General features: G+C 41.4%; 1 protein-coding gene across 1 annotated transcript in view; it reads right to left on the bottom strand.

The window, feature by feature from the left end:
* Positions 1 to 17,129, bottom strand: part of PCSK2 (proprotein convertase subtilisin/kexin type 2) — a 273,679-nt gene that overhangs the window by 29,603 nt on the left and 226,947 nt on the right. The window lies entirely within an intron of this gene.

The raw sequence follows: 17,129 nt of genomic DNA, 5'->3' as shown, positions 1-17,129 counted from the left end.
TCTTGTAGAATTCATCGTACAGCTCTTTAACTTCCTTAAGTTTATTCCTAAGTATTTTATTGTTTTTGATGCTATTTTGATTGGGATAGTTTTCTTTATTTCTTTTTTCCAGTGATTTGTCTTAGTGTAAAGGAATGCCACTGATTCTTTTTTTTTTTTTTTTTTTAAGGTGCCACTGATTCTTGCAAGCTGATTTTGCAGTCTGTCACTTGACTGAAATCATTAATTCCAACAGTTTGGTGGCCTCTTTGGGATTTTTCTCTAAAAACATCATATCATCCTCAAATAGCAAAAATTTTACATCTTCCTTCCTAATTTGGATACTTTTAATTTCTTTCTCTTACCCTAACTATTGTAACTAACACTTCTAATACTATATTAAATAGGCGACCTTGCCTTGTTCCTGATCTCCGAGGATATCTTTTCAAATTTTCTTCATTGAATATAATGTTAACTGCGGGGTTGTTGCCTTTATTGTGTTGAGGTATGTTCCTTCTATATCCAATTTATTAAGATTTTTTATCCTGAAATGATATTGTATTTTGTCAAAAGCTTTTCCAGTTATCTGTTGAGATACCATGTGGCTTTTATCTTCATTTTGTTGATGTGATGAATTACGTTTATTGATTTGCATGTGTTGAACTACCCTTATATCCCAAGAGTAAATATCACTTGATCGTAGTGTATAATGCTTTTAATGTATTCTTGAATTCAATTTGCTAATGTTTTGTTGTGAACTTTTGCATCTATATTCATCAGGGATGTTGATCTAGAGTTTCTTTTCTTGTGGTATCCTTACCTGGTTTTGCTATCAAGATAATGCTGTCTTCCTAGGATGAGTTTGAAGGTGTTCCCTTTTCTCAATGTTTTGGAAGACTTTGAGGAGGATTCGTGCTAATTCCTCCTTAAAAGTTCAGTGGAATTAACCAGTGAAGTCATCTGGCCCTAGAGTTTTCCATGTTGGGAGTTTTTTCATCATTGACAATTTCTTAATTCATTACTGATCTGTTCAGGTTTTCTGTTTTTCTGATTCATTCTAGGTGTGTTGTGTGTTACTATAAATTTATCCATCTGTACCAGGTTATGTAATTTGTTAGCATATATTTGTCTGTAGTAGTCTCTTGTAAGTCTCTGTATTTCTGTAGTATCCATAGTAATGTGTCCTCTTTTACTTCAAGTTCTATTTGAGTCTTCTCTCTCTCTCTCTTTTTTTTAGTGTAGCTAAGGAATTAGTCTAGCTGTCAATATTGTTTATCTTTTTAAAGTAATGGTTTTTAGTTCTGCTGATTCTTTCTGCTGTTTTTTTTGGTCTTTGTTTCATTTATTTTTGCTCTTTTATTTCCTTTCTTCTGTTATCTTTGGGCTTGACTAGTTAGTTCCTTTTTCCCCCCTAATTTATTTTTCTTTTTTTTTTTTTTAAAGATTTTATTTATTTATTTGACAGACAGAGATCACAAGTAGGCAGAGAGGCAGGCAGAGAGAGAGAGAGAGGGAAGCAGGCTTCCTGCGGAGCAGGGAGCCCGATGCGGGGCTCGATCCCAGGACCCTGAGATCATGACCCGAGCCGAAGGCAGCAGCCCAAACCACTGAGCCACCCAGGCGCCCCTCCCCCCTAATTTCTTAATATGTGTTAATTGCTATAATCTTTCCTCTTAGAACTGTTTTTCCTGCATTCCACAAAATTTGATATGAAGCATTTTCCTTTTAATATGTCTCAACATAATTTGTCTTCCTTTTGATTTCTTCTTTGACTCATTGGTTATTTAGAAATGTGCTATTTATTTTCCACATATTTGAAGATCTACTCACTTTCTTCTGGTTGACTTCCAATTTCATGCCATTGTGGTCAGAGAAGATAGTTGATGTGATCTCAATCTTCAATTTTCTAAGATTAGTTTTGTGGTCTATCATATGATCTATCCTGGAGAATGTTCGTGTGCACTTGAGAATGTGTATTCTGTTGTTGTTCTTTCTACTCTTTTTCTGGTCTTTGGAGACCAGAAAGTGTCTCCTATATGTCTCTATATGTCTCCTAGGTCCATTTGTTCTACAGTGTGGTTCAACTCCAATGTGTTCTTGTTGATTTTCTGTCTGCACAATCTCTCCATTGCTGATAGTGGGATATTGAAGTCCCTTACTGTTATTGTACTATTGTATAGTCCTCCCTTGGGATTTGTTAGCATTTGCATAATATATTTTGGTGCTCAGATGTTGGAAGTGTATATATTTATAATTGCTATAATCTTCTTGATGAACAGAGGTTCCCTGACTTATGATGGTTTGACTAATGTTTTTTTGACTTTTTGATGGTGTAAAAATGATATTCATGGATGGAAACCGTGCTTCAAATTTTGGGTTTTTAATCTTTTCCCAGTCTAGTGCTATGCAGTACGGTACTGTCTCCTGAGAGCAGGTAGCAGTAGCGAGGTGCAGTTCCCAGTGGCAACGCAATCATGAAGGCCAACAACTGATATACTTACAGCCATTCTGTACCCATATAGTCATTTTGTTTTTCACTTTCAGTACAGTAGTCAAAAAATTACCTGAGATATTCAACGCTTTATTATAAAATAGGCTTTGTGTTAGATGATTTTGCCCAACTATGGGCTAATGTAAGTGTTGTTAGCACATTTAAGGTAGGCTAGGCTAAGCTATCATGTTTGGTAGGTTAGGTGTATTAAATGCATTTTCAACTTATATTTTTAACTCATGATGGGTTTATCAGGATGTAACCCTCTCATAAGTGCAGGAAGATTTTTTATTGACTCTTTTATCATAATTATATAATGTCCCACTGTGTCCCTTGCTACCAATTTTGGCTTGAAGTCTCTTTCGTCTAATAAAAATATGTCTACACCCACTTTCTTTTGGTTACCATTTCTTGGGGTAGCATCATCTGCTCCTTCACTTTTGAGTCTATGTTTTTCTTTGGAGCTGAGAAGAGTCCCCTGAAGGCAGCATACAGTTAGGTCTTTGTTTTAATCTATCCAGATGCTCTGTTCTTTTTGATTGGTGAGTTCAATCCATTTACATCTAAGGTGATTATTGATAGATGAGGACTTACTATTGTCATTTTATCTTGTTTTCAGGTTGTTTTGAATCTCCATTGTTTCTTTTTCTTTCGTTTATTTACTTTTTAGGTTGGTGGTTTTCTATGATAATTTGTTCAATGTCCCACCCTGCCAACCTTTTTAAGTGTTTTGTCTTTGCTTTAGATTTCGTTTTGTAGTTCCCATGAGGTTTATGTAAAACATCCCATAGATAAAATAGTCCTTTTTCTGTTGATAGCAACTTACCTTCATTTGACTCTACAGGTTCCTGCATTTTCCTCCTTCCCTTTTATGCTTTTGTTGTCACAAATTAGCTCCTTTTATGCTGTGAGTTTGCGGTAGCTATGTTTATTTTTAATGCTTTTCTCTTTTAAACTTTATGCTACAATCATTTAATACCCTAGTCTAAAAGAGGGTTATAATTTTTACTTTATCCATCACTTTAGTAAAAATTTGGGGTATTTTTGTCTTTTCATTTTAGGTAGAAGAGCCACTTTCAACATTTTAAAATATTTTTTTATGGTAGGTTAATAAAATTAAATAAATAATTTAATATGATAAAATAACTAATATGATAAAATAATAAAATAATTTAATATATAAAATGATTCTTTTATGGTAGGTTAATTTAAAAAAATAGTTTTTTTTTAATGGTACTTTTTAAATGGTAGGTTCAGTGGTGGTGAACTCCCTCAGCTATATGTTTGCTTTTTTCCTTCATTTAGGAGGGTCAATTTAATGGATAAAGTATTCTTGGTTAGAGATTTTTATTTTTCAATACTTTGAATATGACATTTCACTCTCTCCTGGCCTGTAGAGTTTCTGTTGAAGAAATGTGCTGATAATCTAATAGGGGTTCCTTTGTAGGTTACATTCTTGTCCCCCACCCTGGCTGCCTTAACAGTCTTTCTTGATCATCAATTTTTGACAGCTTCATAATAATAGGTCTTGAAGAAGGTCTTCCTGCATTCAGATAGTAAGGTGACATATTAGCTTTGTGGACCGATTAGCTTTGGCTAGTTCTTTCCTCAGTTTGGGAAATTTTCAGCTACTGTTTCTTTAAATAGCCCTCCTGTCTCCCTCTCCTTCTCTTCTTCTGGTATACCCATTATTCTTATGTTTGTCCTCCTAGGAGAGTCTGATAGTTTTTTCTTTGTTTCTTAAAAATCTTAGTTCTTTCTCTTCTTCCACCCAAATCATTTCTAGATTCTGATTTTTCCAGCTCACCTATTTTCTCTTGTATCTGATCTGTACTATTTCCAGTACTTTCCAATGCATTCTTCATCTCATCTACTGAGCTCTACAGCTCCAGAATTTCAGTCTTCTTGGCAAAGTATTCCTTCTCTTTATTTTGTTCCTAAGTTCATTAAATTGCCTTTCTGAGTCTTCTTGGAGCTTGCTGAATGGCTTCCTAACAGCTACTTTGAGTTCTCTATCAGATCCTAATCTTCTGTGACTTGGAGATTGGTTGCTGGGGAACTATTATTTTCTTTTGGTGATACCTTATTACTGTGATTTTTTTCATGGTGTTTGATGAGATGTGCCTCTGCTGGCACATTCGAAGTAGTGAATACCTTTCTCATTTTGGTAAAGTTTTGTTTTCCTTTGATTTTAACAGTTCAAGAGTTTGGGAATTAAAGGCCTTTCTTTTGGTTTCCAGAAGGTGGCGATATAGCACAGATTCCCCCCACCCCCACCTGCCTCCTCCTCTCTTCCCTAAGGGCTTTACGGCTGTATTTGGGAGCACACACTTTCCACCCTCCACCTGCTCTTCTGGAGGGATCACTGAAGCTGTCACAGTTATTTGGGCAGGGGGGTCATCATCAGTGCTGAGGTTGTCGGGGTCGCTGGGACCGCTGCCGGGTGTGCTGGGGTCATGGGTGCTGCTGCTGTCCCGGGTTGCTGGGGTTATCTTGGTCTCTGGGGCCACTGCCACTGCCAGGGTCACTGGGGTTACAGTCACCACTGCTGGTGCTCTCTGCGTTCTGCTGCAATGTTCTTGACTTTGTGTTCTCCACAAGGTCCAATCCACCCACCTTCAGGTATACAGATGTTAGATTCTCTCTGGAGTCCTGGTGTGCTGTGCAGAGGGGCCTTTATTGGGCTATGGATGCCCTACTTATAAATCAAAGGGCAAAAACAAGGCGCCTGGGTGGCTCAGTGGGTTAAAGCCTCTGCCTTCGGCTCAGGTCATGATCTCAGGGTCCTGGGATCAAGTCCCGCATCGGGCTCTCTGCTCAGCAGGGAGCCTGCTTCCTCCTCTCTCTGCCTGCCTCTCTGCCTACTTGTGATCTGTCTCTGTCAAAGAAATAAATAAAATTAAAAAAATTAAAAAAAAATCAAAGGGCAGAAACAAAGGGATTGACTCACCCTGCCATGATGCTGACATCACTCCCCCCCACCTTGTAAATGCCTTAAAAGTTCATGCAGATTTTGTATTTTGTTCATAATATAAAAAATAATGTCTCAAATTGCTTACCATCAGCTAAAGTAAAGTTCTAGCCAGAGACTGGTGCTGTAGCTCTATGTATCCCTGCCCAGCACATCACCAGCCCTAAGAGGTGAAAATCTCACTTTGAGAAGAATGGGGTCAAAGCGAGTCAGTCCCTCTTGCTCACACCAATGTGTAGTGATCTGGGCAAATGACCAGACCAGGCTCCCACCCACTGGTATTACCTGCTTGCAGATACCAGGGAGGGAAGCCTCTTCCTAAATACTCAGTTATACTAATTTTTTGTTTTCCAGTCACCTGGACATCTTAATACAACACTGACATAATTTTTAAAAAAGTTATTGCATTTTTTTTAAATTTTTTTTTTTATTTTTTAAAGATTTTATTTATTTATTTGACAGAGAGAGATCACGAGTAGGCAGAGAGGCAGGCAGAGAGAGAGAGAGGAGGAAGCAGGCTCCTGCTGAGCAGAGAGCCTGATGCGGGACTCGATCCTAGGACCCCGAGATCATGACCTGAGCCGAAGGCAGCGGCTTAACCCACTGAGCCACCCAGGCGCCCGAGTTATTGCATTTTTATTGAAAAAATCATGTTTATTATAGAGCAATTGAAATCTAGACCCTGAAGAGGAAAATAAAAATCCTTTATAATCTTCCACGAATAGAAAATCCCTGGTGATATTTTGTGGATCCCTGCCAGTTTAATATACAAATGTGAAGTATAAGGATAGATTAAAGAATGAAATTAGGATCATAAAATATATCCATTTTTGTGGTCCTGCTTCAAATGTATTTTTACTATAATATGATAGCAAAACATTTCCTGATATAATTAAATATTCCTCTATGTTGTAATTTTTGCTAGTTGTATTAAATAGCCATTCCATAATTTATTTACTCTTTCTCTTACACATACATGGAAGGCTACTTCTAAGTTTTAAAGTTCTGAATAAGGGTTGCCTGGGTGGCTCAGTGGGTTAAAGCCTCTGCCTTCGGCTCAGGTCATGATCCCAGGGTCCTGGGATCAAGCCCCGCATCGGGCTCTCTGCTCAGCAGGGAGCCTGCTTCCTCCTCTCACTCTGCCTGCCTCTCTGCCTACTTGTGATCTCTGTCTGTCAAATAAATAAAGTCTTAAAAAAAATTTAAAAAATGAAGTTCTGAATGAACATCATTTTATATATGTCTTTGCATTTCTGTTTATTTCCTTAAGCACATTTTCATTTTTAAAAAAATATTTTGTTTATTTATTTAAGAAAGAGAGAGAGTACAATGAGAGTGGGAGGAGGGGCAGAAGGGGAGGGAGAGGGAGAGAATCCAGCAGACTACACTGAACACAGATTCTGATGGTGGGGCTTGATCTCAGAACCTCAAGATCATGACCTGATCCTAAACCAAGAGTCCAGTGCTCAACCGACTGAGCCACCCAGGTGTCCTAGGCAGACTTTCTAAAAGAATTTAGGGTAAAAGGAATGAGTGTTCAAAGATTCTTGATCCATACTGCCATGCTACTACTCTTTATAAAGCTTGTTAACAATTTATTTTTTTTTTTATCAGCAATGTATAAGAATTCCACAATCAGCCCCTGTAGGTCAAGATTTAGAATCATACATTTTCAAAACTAATTTTGCCAATTTTGTGGGCAAAATTGTACCTTTTTGTTTGAGTTATGTATTTTTCCACGACCAGTTGAGTTTCTTTTTGCATCCTTATTGCTCATTTGTATTGTTGCTTTATAATAGCTTAATAAAGCACCAAGCCTCAAAGATAATATCCTTTGCCTTTTTTTCTTTCATCTTCTTTTTACTGATTTGTTAGAGCTCTTTTTTTTTTTTTTAAAGATTTTCTTTATTTATTTGACAGACAGATCACAAGTAGGCAGAGAGGCAGGCAGAGAGAGAGGAGGAAGCAGGCTCCCCATTAAGCAGAGAGCCCGATGCGGGGCTTGATCCCAGGACCCTGAGATGACCTGAGCTGAAGGCAGAGGCTTTAACCCACTGAGCCACCCAGGCACCCCAGAGCTCTTTTTATATTAAAGACTTTAGCCAAATTTTTGCCATTTATATTACATATGTATTTATTTAATATGTATTTATTTAATCTTCTATTAAATATATATTGTGTTTTGACTTGCAGAAAATTTCCCACTCTATTGCATAAGCTTATTATTATTATTTTTTTTGCAAATACATATTTTAACTATGAAACAATGTACTGAATTACAGTTACTGCCTTTCTGCGCTCACAGTTTGTTGAACAATTTTATCCAAGCTGTTCACAAACATCTTTGACATTGTGTTTGTCCTCACTAGATCCCTGGTTACCTTTTGAGTCACCTAGCAGCTCTTCTGGACTCATTGTAGTAGTCATTGGTGCTATATGACTTCTATTTCTAGCTGTCCACTGTCTGGGTCTCTGATCCCCTTGTGGTTGGGTGGGGTCTTGTAAGCCAATTTAATCAATGAGTTTTGAGTGGGAGTGGCTGATACATAGTGTCATTTCTAGGCTGAACTGTTTACTAGTCAGTTCCAGTGGCTGTAGAACACCCTCTTTCCCTCTGCACAGTGCCTAGCAATGTCCCAGATGTCAGCTCTGTTCCCCGAGAAACTGATAAGCAGAGCCCCCTAGTGGCCATGGCGATGTGTAGCTGAATGAGAAATCAACCCCTGTGGTTTGAAGCCTCTGAGCTTTTGGAGCTCTTTGTTACCACAACTTAATGTAGGCTCTCCTGACTGATACAGCTCATCACATTCACTTCCATTTGCCTTCTAGCAGATATAGCATTGAAAGAAATCTCTGTGATGCAGTCCCTGGAATCTTTATCCCAAGCCACAAATAGCCATCTGTATAATATTAGAGCAGCTGCTGTTTTCATTTTTCCTGAAATGTGTATTCTTCCTTTTGACAACTTATCCACCTACTGAAATGCTTTTTACTTTGGAGGATGAATAAAACCTTTTCATCTGAAAAATGCTAAGCACAACGAAAGTAGAGTGAATACTATAATGAATCCCCATGGATCCATTGCTGAGTTTTAACCATGACCAGACTTGCAGAAATTTTGAAAGGTTATATGTAGTAATATTTATTACATATTTTGGTAAATATTTTCCCTTTGCTTTTATGCTTAGAGAGTCCCTCTCTGTCACAATATAAGCGATTAATTATATTCCCATACAGTATATGTCCCATAAAATACAATGGGAATTATATTCCCATTGGGTTGGGTTCATGATTTATCACTTCTACTCTTTTCTGTACTCAGTGCTGGAAGTGGTGGTGAATGCACAAAGGTCCTTAAATGGGGACGAAGGGTGAATGGATCCTCCTGTAAGGAGCTAGGCTTACTTTCAGAAAGCTACTGGATACACCTATAGGAGAAAGGGGCTAGGTCCATTTTATGTTCCTCGAAACCAGACACTGAGACAAGGACCAGGGAGTAGTAGTTAGTTTGGGGAGGGATGATCTCAGGAAGCATGTGTTAGGGGCAGAGGAACATGAAATGGGAAAGGGAGAAAAGCCAGCCAGGTGTGAGATGATGAGCAGGTTCTCCCTGTGGGGAACTGGGGTCAGTCCCCCTAAAGAGCTCCTGTGAACCAGTCACCAGGACAGTGCAGCTGGGCAATTGCCCCTGGATCACGGAGTCTGCTTTGTGTCTCCATCAGGTTCCACAGGAGTTCAAGACTGCCCTAGGGGTGTCACAAGTTCCAGAAAAACCAAACAGAGGGTGGTACATTGCCCTTAATTCTGATTAAATCCTTTACTCAAGGCCATGTTTAATGATGCCTGCTACTGTTGCCTCTAATTACTACCTGTTTTGCCACATCTAGGCTTTGTAGGGAAGTCTCTTATGCAACCCTGTCTCATTTCTAGAAGGATCCAAACGCACCATGATTAGCCTTTCTGATGTCACTGGAGTTGGTGAATGGTTAACATTCATGTCAATCTCTCAAGTTGATTGGGGTTTTCTCTGGGTTCAGGTAAGTCACTACCACGAATAAAGCCACAGGGGAGTGACCGAGTGTTGGCTATTTGACTGGGAAGTGGGACTTTCAGTGCTAAAAATGGGAAACCATCATGATTGGCCATCCCTTCTCAGGCTGGCCAGTACTTGAAAGGAATCACCCAAAAGCCACCAACCAGTCTTCCATTTCTCTTTATCACAAATGAATGGAGGGACTGTAACTGCAACCATCATTTCAGAGACTGGGTCGCAGACTCCACACTTTGGCAGCTCCTGCCCAACTATGAACCTTTGCTTGGTTTCAGAGCATAAATCAGGGCTCATGGAGTATTCCTGAGAGTTCCTTGGCAGGAGGCATCCATTGCCTTCCAGAGGCCCCTGCACTCACTTCCACCATGTCAGACCCACTGCTCTGATTAAATTCCAGCGGCTGCACTAGGGCTTTGCTCCGCCAATGCCCAGTTCATCACTGTCTCCTTGGGCAGCCCTCCATCTCCCTGGCCTGCATGGGGCCCTTCAAGCCACCATTCTGCAGATGATCCTTCTTTTGTACTTTCCAGCCCAAAGAGCTAGGATCTGTGCTTCTGTCCTGTGCAATCCCCCAGGGACTGCCTGATTAACAATCAAAGCTCTGTCTCACTTGTGCTTCAGAGGACTGTCTGTAGCCTTGTCTTTAAATATTCCTGAGATGCTCCCTCCAGTAGCAACCCTGAACCATGATTAATCAGAGGCTGGGATATAGCCATCAGAGCCAGCCACAGACGTACCACAAGTTGCCCTGGGTAGCTGCACTTCCTCAAGGTGTGGAAAGAAGTTCATGAATCAACTGTCACTTTCAAGGCCCTCTAGTGTCTAAATGCCTCTTCTGGTTGTCAGGGCAATGTGAGACCCTGTGGTCCCCCAACACGTGGGCTCTGATACTCTACCAGTCTCTGCAAGGCCTGAATCTTTCTGACCAGTAAACACATCACCCTACTGGTCCTTTATTACCCAGACAGTGAGGACTCTAAGCCCAGGATTAGGTTTTGTCAAACTGCACTCTGGAGATTGTAGCAGGTGGCAGTGGGCATAAGCCCACATTCCTTAGCCCTTCTGTGCACTGGGGATTTCCAAATGCCAGCACAGGCCTCTCTTTGTAGAAGGGTTTTTTTTCCCAAGAGCCTGTTCTGCACACCTGCCCCTGGACCTAGAGTGCTGTGCCATTTAGGTTGACAATGACTTTAACCCCAGTTCCCTTGCCATTGGCAGGGATGACTCCAGTGCCTGTTCTGCATGGTTTTCCAGTTTCTCAGTAGAATTAAGCTCCAGTTGTTCCCAGTGGTAGCTGGTTCGATGACACATTCTTCATTGGCCCCTTTCTTCCCTGTCATACCTCCCCCTTCATTACTGGTCCTCCCTTTAGTTCCCAAAGCAACTACATGAACTCAATTCTTGTCTTGGGGTCTGCTTTTATGGGATGCCAAACTAAGAAAGAAGTCAGTTATTGGATATCTCCTAATTCAGGGGTCTATGACTATCACCTACTTCCCATATAAAATGTGAAAAATGCTTTTATTGTATGGTCATCATGTAGACTATAAAAAGGAAAAAAACAAATAAAGGGAAAAAATTTCCTTTCTTTTTCCCTTCTTTGCTCCTTGCTGCCTCATTTAAGCATTCACTGAAGAAATATAGGAAATGCGAACTCAGATCTGTAAGGAGCCAGGTAGGTGATGTTTATGTGTGAAACAGAGGTCAGATAATTTGGAGTGGTAGGATCTGTGGCAAACAGTGCATCCCCCAAAAGGTCCTTCAGCCTCCTTTTCCTCTTCCTCTTCCTTTATCATTGCTATGTCTGTCAAACAAAATGTACCCACAAGACGCTAAAATTCAAAGACAAGCCCAAGACCTACCTTTGTGAGCTAGGTAATTATTTGCCTCCTTTGTTTCGGTGGAGGCTACCTTTCTGAGGCAGACTTCCCTTTAGAGGAGACCAAATAACTGAGAGGAGCTCTTTGCTCATGTATAATACACCAACACGTACAAGATTCTACAATTCTGCCCAAAAAAATGTCACCTTGAAACAAGGAAAGAACCATTCCCACAGCTTGGGGGAAAGTCGAATGAGAAATCATGTATTTTTCATCATACTCACTTCACTTTCTAAAATATTTACACGCTGTCATCTGAAGATAAGTCATAACAATTTTTCTCTTTAAGTTTTGGTGCAGTTGGCATGCTTTCCAGAACAATCACACTTGAAAGGGCCTTTCTAGTTGCAGCAGGGGAGGCTACAGATGGAGGAGAGAGACATATCCAGACTTGAGATGTGGGGAGCAGTTCAGAAGTCCATGGGAAATGACAGCAGCCACTCGGGAATTTGCTGCATTGAATGCCATGTGCTTCGTAAATTCAGACCGAAGACAGATGTCACTTACATATCTCTCTTTTTGGCCTTGGGTGTCAAAAAATGCTTCTCAGTGGAAATCCCTGTCTGCTGGGGAAGGATGACATCTGCCAAGTGTTCCCCAGGGTAGTCACCTGGTCCTGGGTCCTTGGATATGCAACCTTTTCTCTCCAGCCACACAGTGAACAACACAGTAACCAAACAAGCTGTTTGTGTATCAAAATTTCATCCTAAAACCTCCAATTCATTGAGGCACTGAAATGGGGCGGCACCACCTCCTCCTACCCCTGCCCCCATCCTGTTGGTAAGCCCTCTCTGTAAATGGTACTGTGCCTTTCAAATGTCAGGGGACCTTGTGGCTCTTAGATGGGCTGAATGCTGATGATGGCACACAGGAATTGTTGCAAGCTTCTCCTTTGAGGAATGATGTTAGAAAGCGAAGGAAGACTGCCTCTCAAGGTGTCAGATGCGAATAAGTTGTAAGTGGATCAATGCTCGGCTGTCTTAGCTATCCTAAAGGGAGCCAGGTGACATCAAGGATAACTGAAAAAGTGACCATGCTGTTTCTGCACTGCTGGAGTCTGGCCAAATCTCCATTCTAAGACTGGAAGGTGTATGGTTTTCTAGATGTGCTGTAACAAAGTGTGGGTGGTGTGGACCACAGAAATAGATTGTCTAGCTGTTCTGGAAAGTCAAAGTCAAGGTGTCAGCAGGGAGGGAGAAGGCTGGGAGGGAGAATCTGTTCCAAGACTCTCTCCTAGCTGCTGGGGGCTTCCTTGCCTTGTAGAGGCATCACCCCGATCTCTGCCTTTGTGTTCTCTGGGTGTTCTTCCCGTGTGTCTGTGTCCGAAATTACCTTTTTAATACAGACACTAGTCATATCAGATTAGGGGACCACCCTGCTCCAAGATGACCTCATCTTAATTAATTACAACTGTAATGGCCCTATTTCCAAATCATGTCACATTCTGAGATGAGGGTTTGGATTTCAACATATAAATTTTGGTGGGGGGGGCGGAGAAGAATTTCACCCATAAGACGGGAGAAGCTCATGGTGTTATATTTCTATTGAGACTTCTGAAAGAATTCAACCGTTCAGAGGAAACTTCCCCTCCAGTGCTCTACAAAGCCTGTGCAATGGTGACAACTGCCACTTGATATTACCAGAACAGAAAAGAAAGGGGCTCTGTTAGCAACCTTCTGACTGACTTCTGACCCTTCAAGTTCTAAACGTGTCCAAAGGACCTACATCTGTTAGTTTTGGAACCTACCAGAGGGAGAAGTATCTCCCCTAATTTGGGGCCAAGATTCCCCCTCAAGCATAGGAGTGGTGGGGGAGATGGAGGCCCTAGTAGAGCTGACAGGTTATGACAAATGAGGCTGCTGGGGGGTCCTGTCTATGCAGACGTAGCACATGAACATAAGCCCTAAGGAAGAGGAACAGTGGATTCAGAGAGGGACACACAAAGAGAGACAGGCACGAGAGAACAGCCAAGCCCTGTGCCCCTGGGAGGTCCCATGGGGATCTCCACATGCGCTGTGGCCAGAATCCTGCAGCCATGTTGGATCCAGAATATATGTCTGGTCCCAGCCTGGATGAGGTCCTGCTCTAATCCATCCCATCGATCTTGTCCCTCATCGTGTGTCCCTATAAGAAACCCCTTAAGCTGAGCCACCTGAGCCCTTGCTTCTGCAGCTCAGAGAAACACCAGAGCATCCAGCTTGGTCATCAATCCCTTCACCTTACCACCCAGATGAAGATGCACAGTGCCATTACTTCCAGAAAACAAGTCACCTCTACTGTCCTTTCCTAGTCAATGGGGGATTTTCAAAACCACATTATCTTGTGGTCTTAGTATCTTGGGGTTATGAGATACGTATTCTAGAAATCATTTAGAGAAGCACCTCTCAAACGTAAGGGCAACCTTGTTAAAATGCAGACTCTGATACAACAGGTGGGCAGATGGGGCTGAGCTCTGTATCCCTCGCAAACTTGCAGGTGGTCCAGTGGCTGCACAGTGAGGACCACTGATATGGACTATTTTACTGAAGAAGAAAGTGAGGTTTGGAGAACCTAAGTGACTGTGTGAATTCCTATGGCCAACACAGGACGGGATTGAGGTGAGAACTGGGATCTCCCAGCCATCAAGATCAGCTCTTTGATTTCATGCCAACTCTTAAAAAAAAAAAAAGTCCCTGCAACAGAGGCAGACCTCCTTTCATGCAATGCTAGCTGTCTAGTGAAGATGGAGATGGAGATGACAGGCCACAAGAGAGGTTGTGGATGATGCCATCATCCCAGGCCCCATGTGCTTTCTTACATGAGGAGACTATGACAGCCCTGATTGGAAGAGAAATTAGGTTTGCAAAGACACAAAGGCATGGGCCGGCCTAAAAAACTATTTGCAAAGATAGCTAGTGCGCTGGGTCAGGCCTGTGGGCCAAGGTTGGTGGACCCCTGCTCTAAAGGGTGGCACTTTGTTTGAGTCACTGTTTATTATTGTTTAGGGTGCAGACTCTGTCGATTTTTGTTCAGTGAGATGGTTTAGTCCATTAAAACTAGGAATTATGGAAGAAAGAAACAATTTGAGGATCCCAAAGTTAGGCTTTTTACAGCTAAATTTAATGGAATCAAATGGAACTCATTTAATCAATTCTTTTACAAATTGTATACTTCCCAGTATACAATTGGGGAGAAAATGGGATAGCAGAAAACTTAGCCTATGAAAACCTACATTGTTAGACACAAATTTGATTCTGAGCTTCCTGTCAGTCAAGGGAAAGAGTGAACCTCAATGAGATAATTTCTCAGAGAGGGTTCACTGGAAGCAGAGTCTGAAGTAGGGACTTGGCCTCACCAGGTGTACTGAGAACAAATACTGAGGGGGAAATCTGCCAAGGAGGGAATGAAACAAGATAGGCAATGAAGGAACCCCAAACAACATGTTCTCAAGTTAAGTTAAGCTTTGGCCTGATTCACTGGAGGTTCTGAGGTAATAAATGACACTTCAGAGTAATCCCTGCTGGGAGCAAGCAGGCTGGTCTCTTCTACCCTGAATTAGTCATTGGTTATGGGCAGCTTCCTGGGTGTGTGTGTGGGCATAACCATCTGGATGAAAGTCTCCCATAGGCCAGGGTAATTCAATTCTCCAGGGAAGGGGAAGTCATGAGTTATCAGCTGGGGGTGCCCCCCAAGGCTGATAAAGGAGATATAGGTGGGCACCACTGGTGTTCACTATAGTTACAGATTTCTATGTGACTTTTAATCTTTCAACCAACAAATGTCACTCACATATTAACTCTATAACTATTGATTGAACAGCTGATCCATCATGTTTTCAAGTGTGAGGCCAATTTCTGAGGATTTTTTCCCCCCAATTAAGAGCTCTTGGAAATATTTCTTTTTTATTATGTTCTCTGAGGATAGTTGGTGTGGAAAACATATTCTCTGACCTCAGGAAAAGTATTGAAAAAGTTGGCTTCACTATTATCAAAAGATAAGTGTTGGTGAGGACGTGGAGAAAAGTGAACCCCTGTGGGAATGTCAATTGGTGCAACCACTGAGGAAAAGAGTGTGCAGGTTCCTCAAAGAGTTAAAAACAGAACTACCATATGACTCAGCAGTCCTACTTCTGGGATAATCTGAAGGGAATGAAATTGCTGTCTTTACGTATCTGCATCCCCAATTTCACTGCAGCATTATTCACATCAGCCAAAACATGGAAACAACCGAATTGTCTATCAATGCATGAATGCATAAAGAAAATACGAGATACACACACACACACTCAGCCATAAAAAGAAGGAAATCCTACCATTTCTGAGAATGTGGACAGACCTAGAGGGCATTATGCTAAGTGAAATTAACCAGGCAGAGAAAAACAAATAACTTGATGGTATCACTTAACTGTAGACTCTTAAAAAAAGTCAAACTCACAGAAACAGGGAGTTACCAGGGCCTGGGGCGTGAGGGGTGAAGAGGACTGGGGTGACCATACCTAGGTCAAATGGTATAAGTTTCCAGTTATAAGATGAGTAAGTTGTGGGATTGAACAGTGACAATAGTTAAAAATAAAACAAAACACAATGTTGACATTTTCTAACACTTTAAAACAACAACAAAATAACCTTCAGTTGTCCACTCAAATTTTCTTCAATATTTTTACCTTTCCAAGCTACTGTTGAGTTTGGGGTGTTTCGTACACACACCTATCTTAGTGATATAAGTGTACAAGTAATAAGTTCATGTATATTTCACATAGACCTTAAATAACTTAAACAGAACAAATGCATTTTGTAGTTCATTTATAATGGTGCTAATTTATATATCCAAACATGGTTATAACCATTCCATCCATTTGAGATTGGTCAAAATCCAAGAAGAAAACTTTCTAAAAGTTCTTAAAATGCACTTCCAAAGTCCATCCACTAAACGTGACATACTTGTCTTTCTTTCACTTAGGACCTGACAACTCTTACTCCATGTACATGTGGTAATCTTGGGAAATGTGATTCCTATGTCTATGGCTGATTAGACAAGCAAACTCAAAGCATGGAAAGGGCAGCACTGTTACCTGATGGCAAGTCCAACCTTGAAGACAAGACTAAGACAAAATGACTAAGTACTCTTGAGTGGCTGGTGTTGTGGCGCCAATGTGAGGAACTCGGCCCATCCTAAGAGCTCTCGAAGACAAAGCGGTGTGGCAATTTAAGTCTGGAGCTTTCCTCTGGCGGCCCAGGACTGTTGGAGCTGAGACCAGCCATCCCCACTGTGCCCTGTCTGAGTTCTTGACCCACAAGACTAGCAAAACACTGGGCTTTATGCCACAAAGTTTTGGGGAGATTGACAAAACGTTCATAATGACCTGGATAAACATCAACCCTTCCTGGGGAAATTCCCAGTGCCAAACACTGGCGTATTTATCTCATTGACACCTTACAATGATCCCAGGAGAAATGAATGCTTATCACCATTTTACAGGCAAAATGCAGTAGTGCAGGGAGGTCAAGTCATTTGCAGATACACCTAGACACTGAGTGTCCTAAACGGGACCTGAACCCAGAAGACTCTGATCTCGGGGCCTGGCTCATGTCTTGTTGGAGGTGACCCTGCCCTGAGATGGTAGGAAGGGAACTTCTTTCCTCTCACATGGGCAGCTGACTGGAGACACTCCCTTTGGAGGCTCTGTCTTGGTTTCTTCTCCTTGGCTCTCTCTGTTCCTGGGTTAATCTCAGGGAAGGGCAGCTTCAAAAACCGGGGGCTCATGGGTGCTAGAGCCGT

The sequence above is a fragment of the Mustela erminea genome, chromosome 7, assembly GCF_009829155.1.
Source record: "Mustela erminea isolate mMusErm1 chromosome 7, mMusErm1.Pri, whole genome shotgun sequence".
Taxonomy (NCBI): Eukaryota; Metazoa; Chordata; class Mammalia; order Carnivora; family Mustelidae; genus Mustela; species Mustela erminea.
The sequence above is the reverse complement of the archived record's forward strand: the minus strand, read 5'-3'. Positions and strand labels throughout refer to the sequence as shown.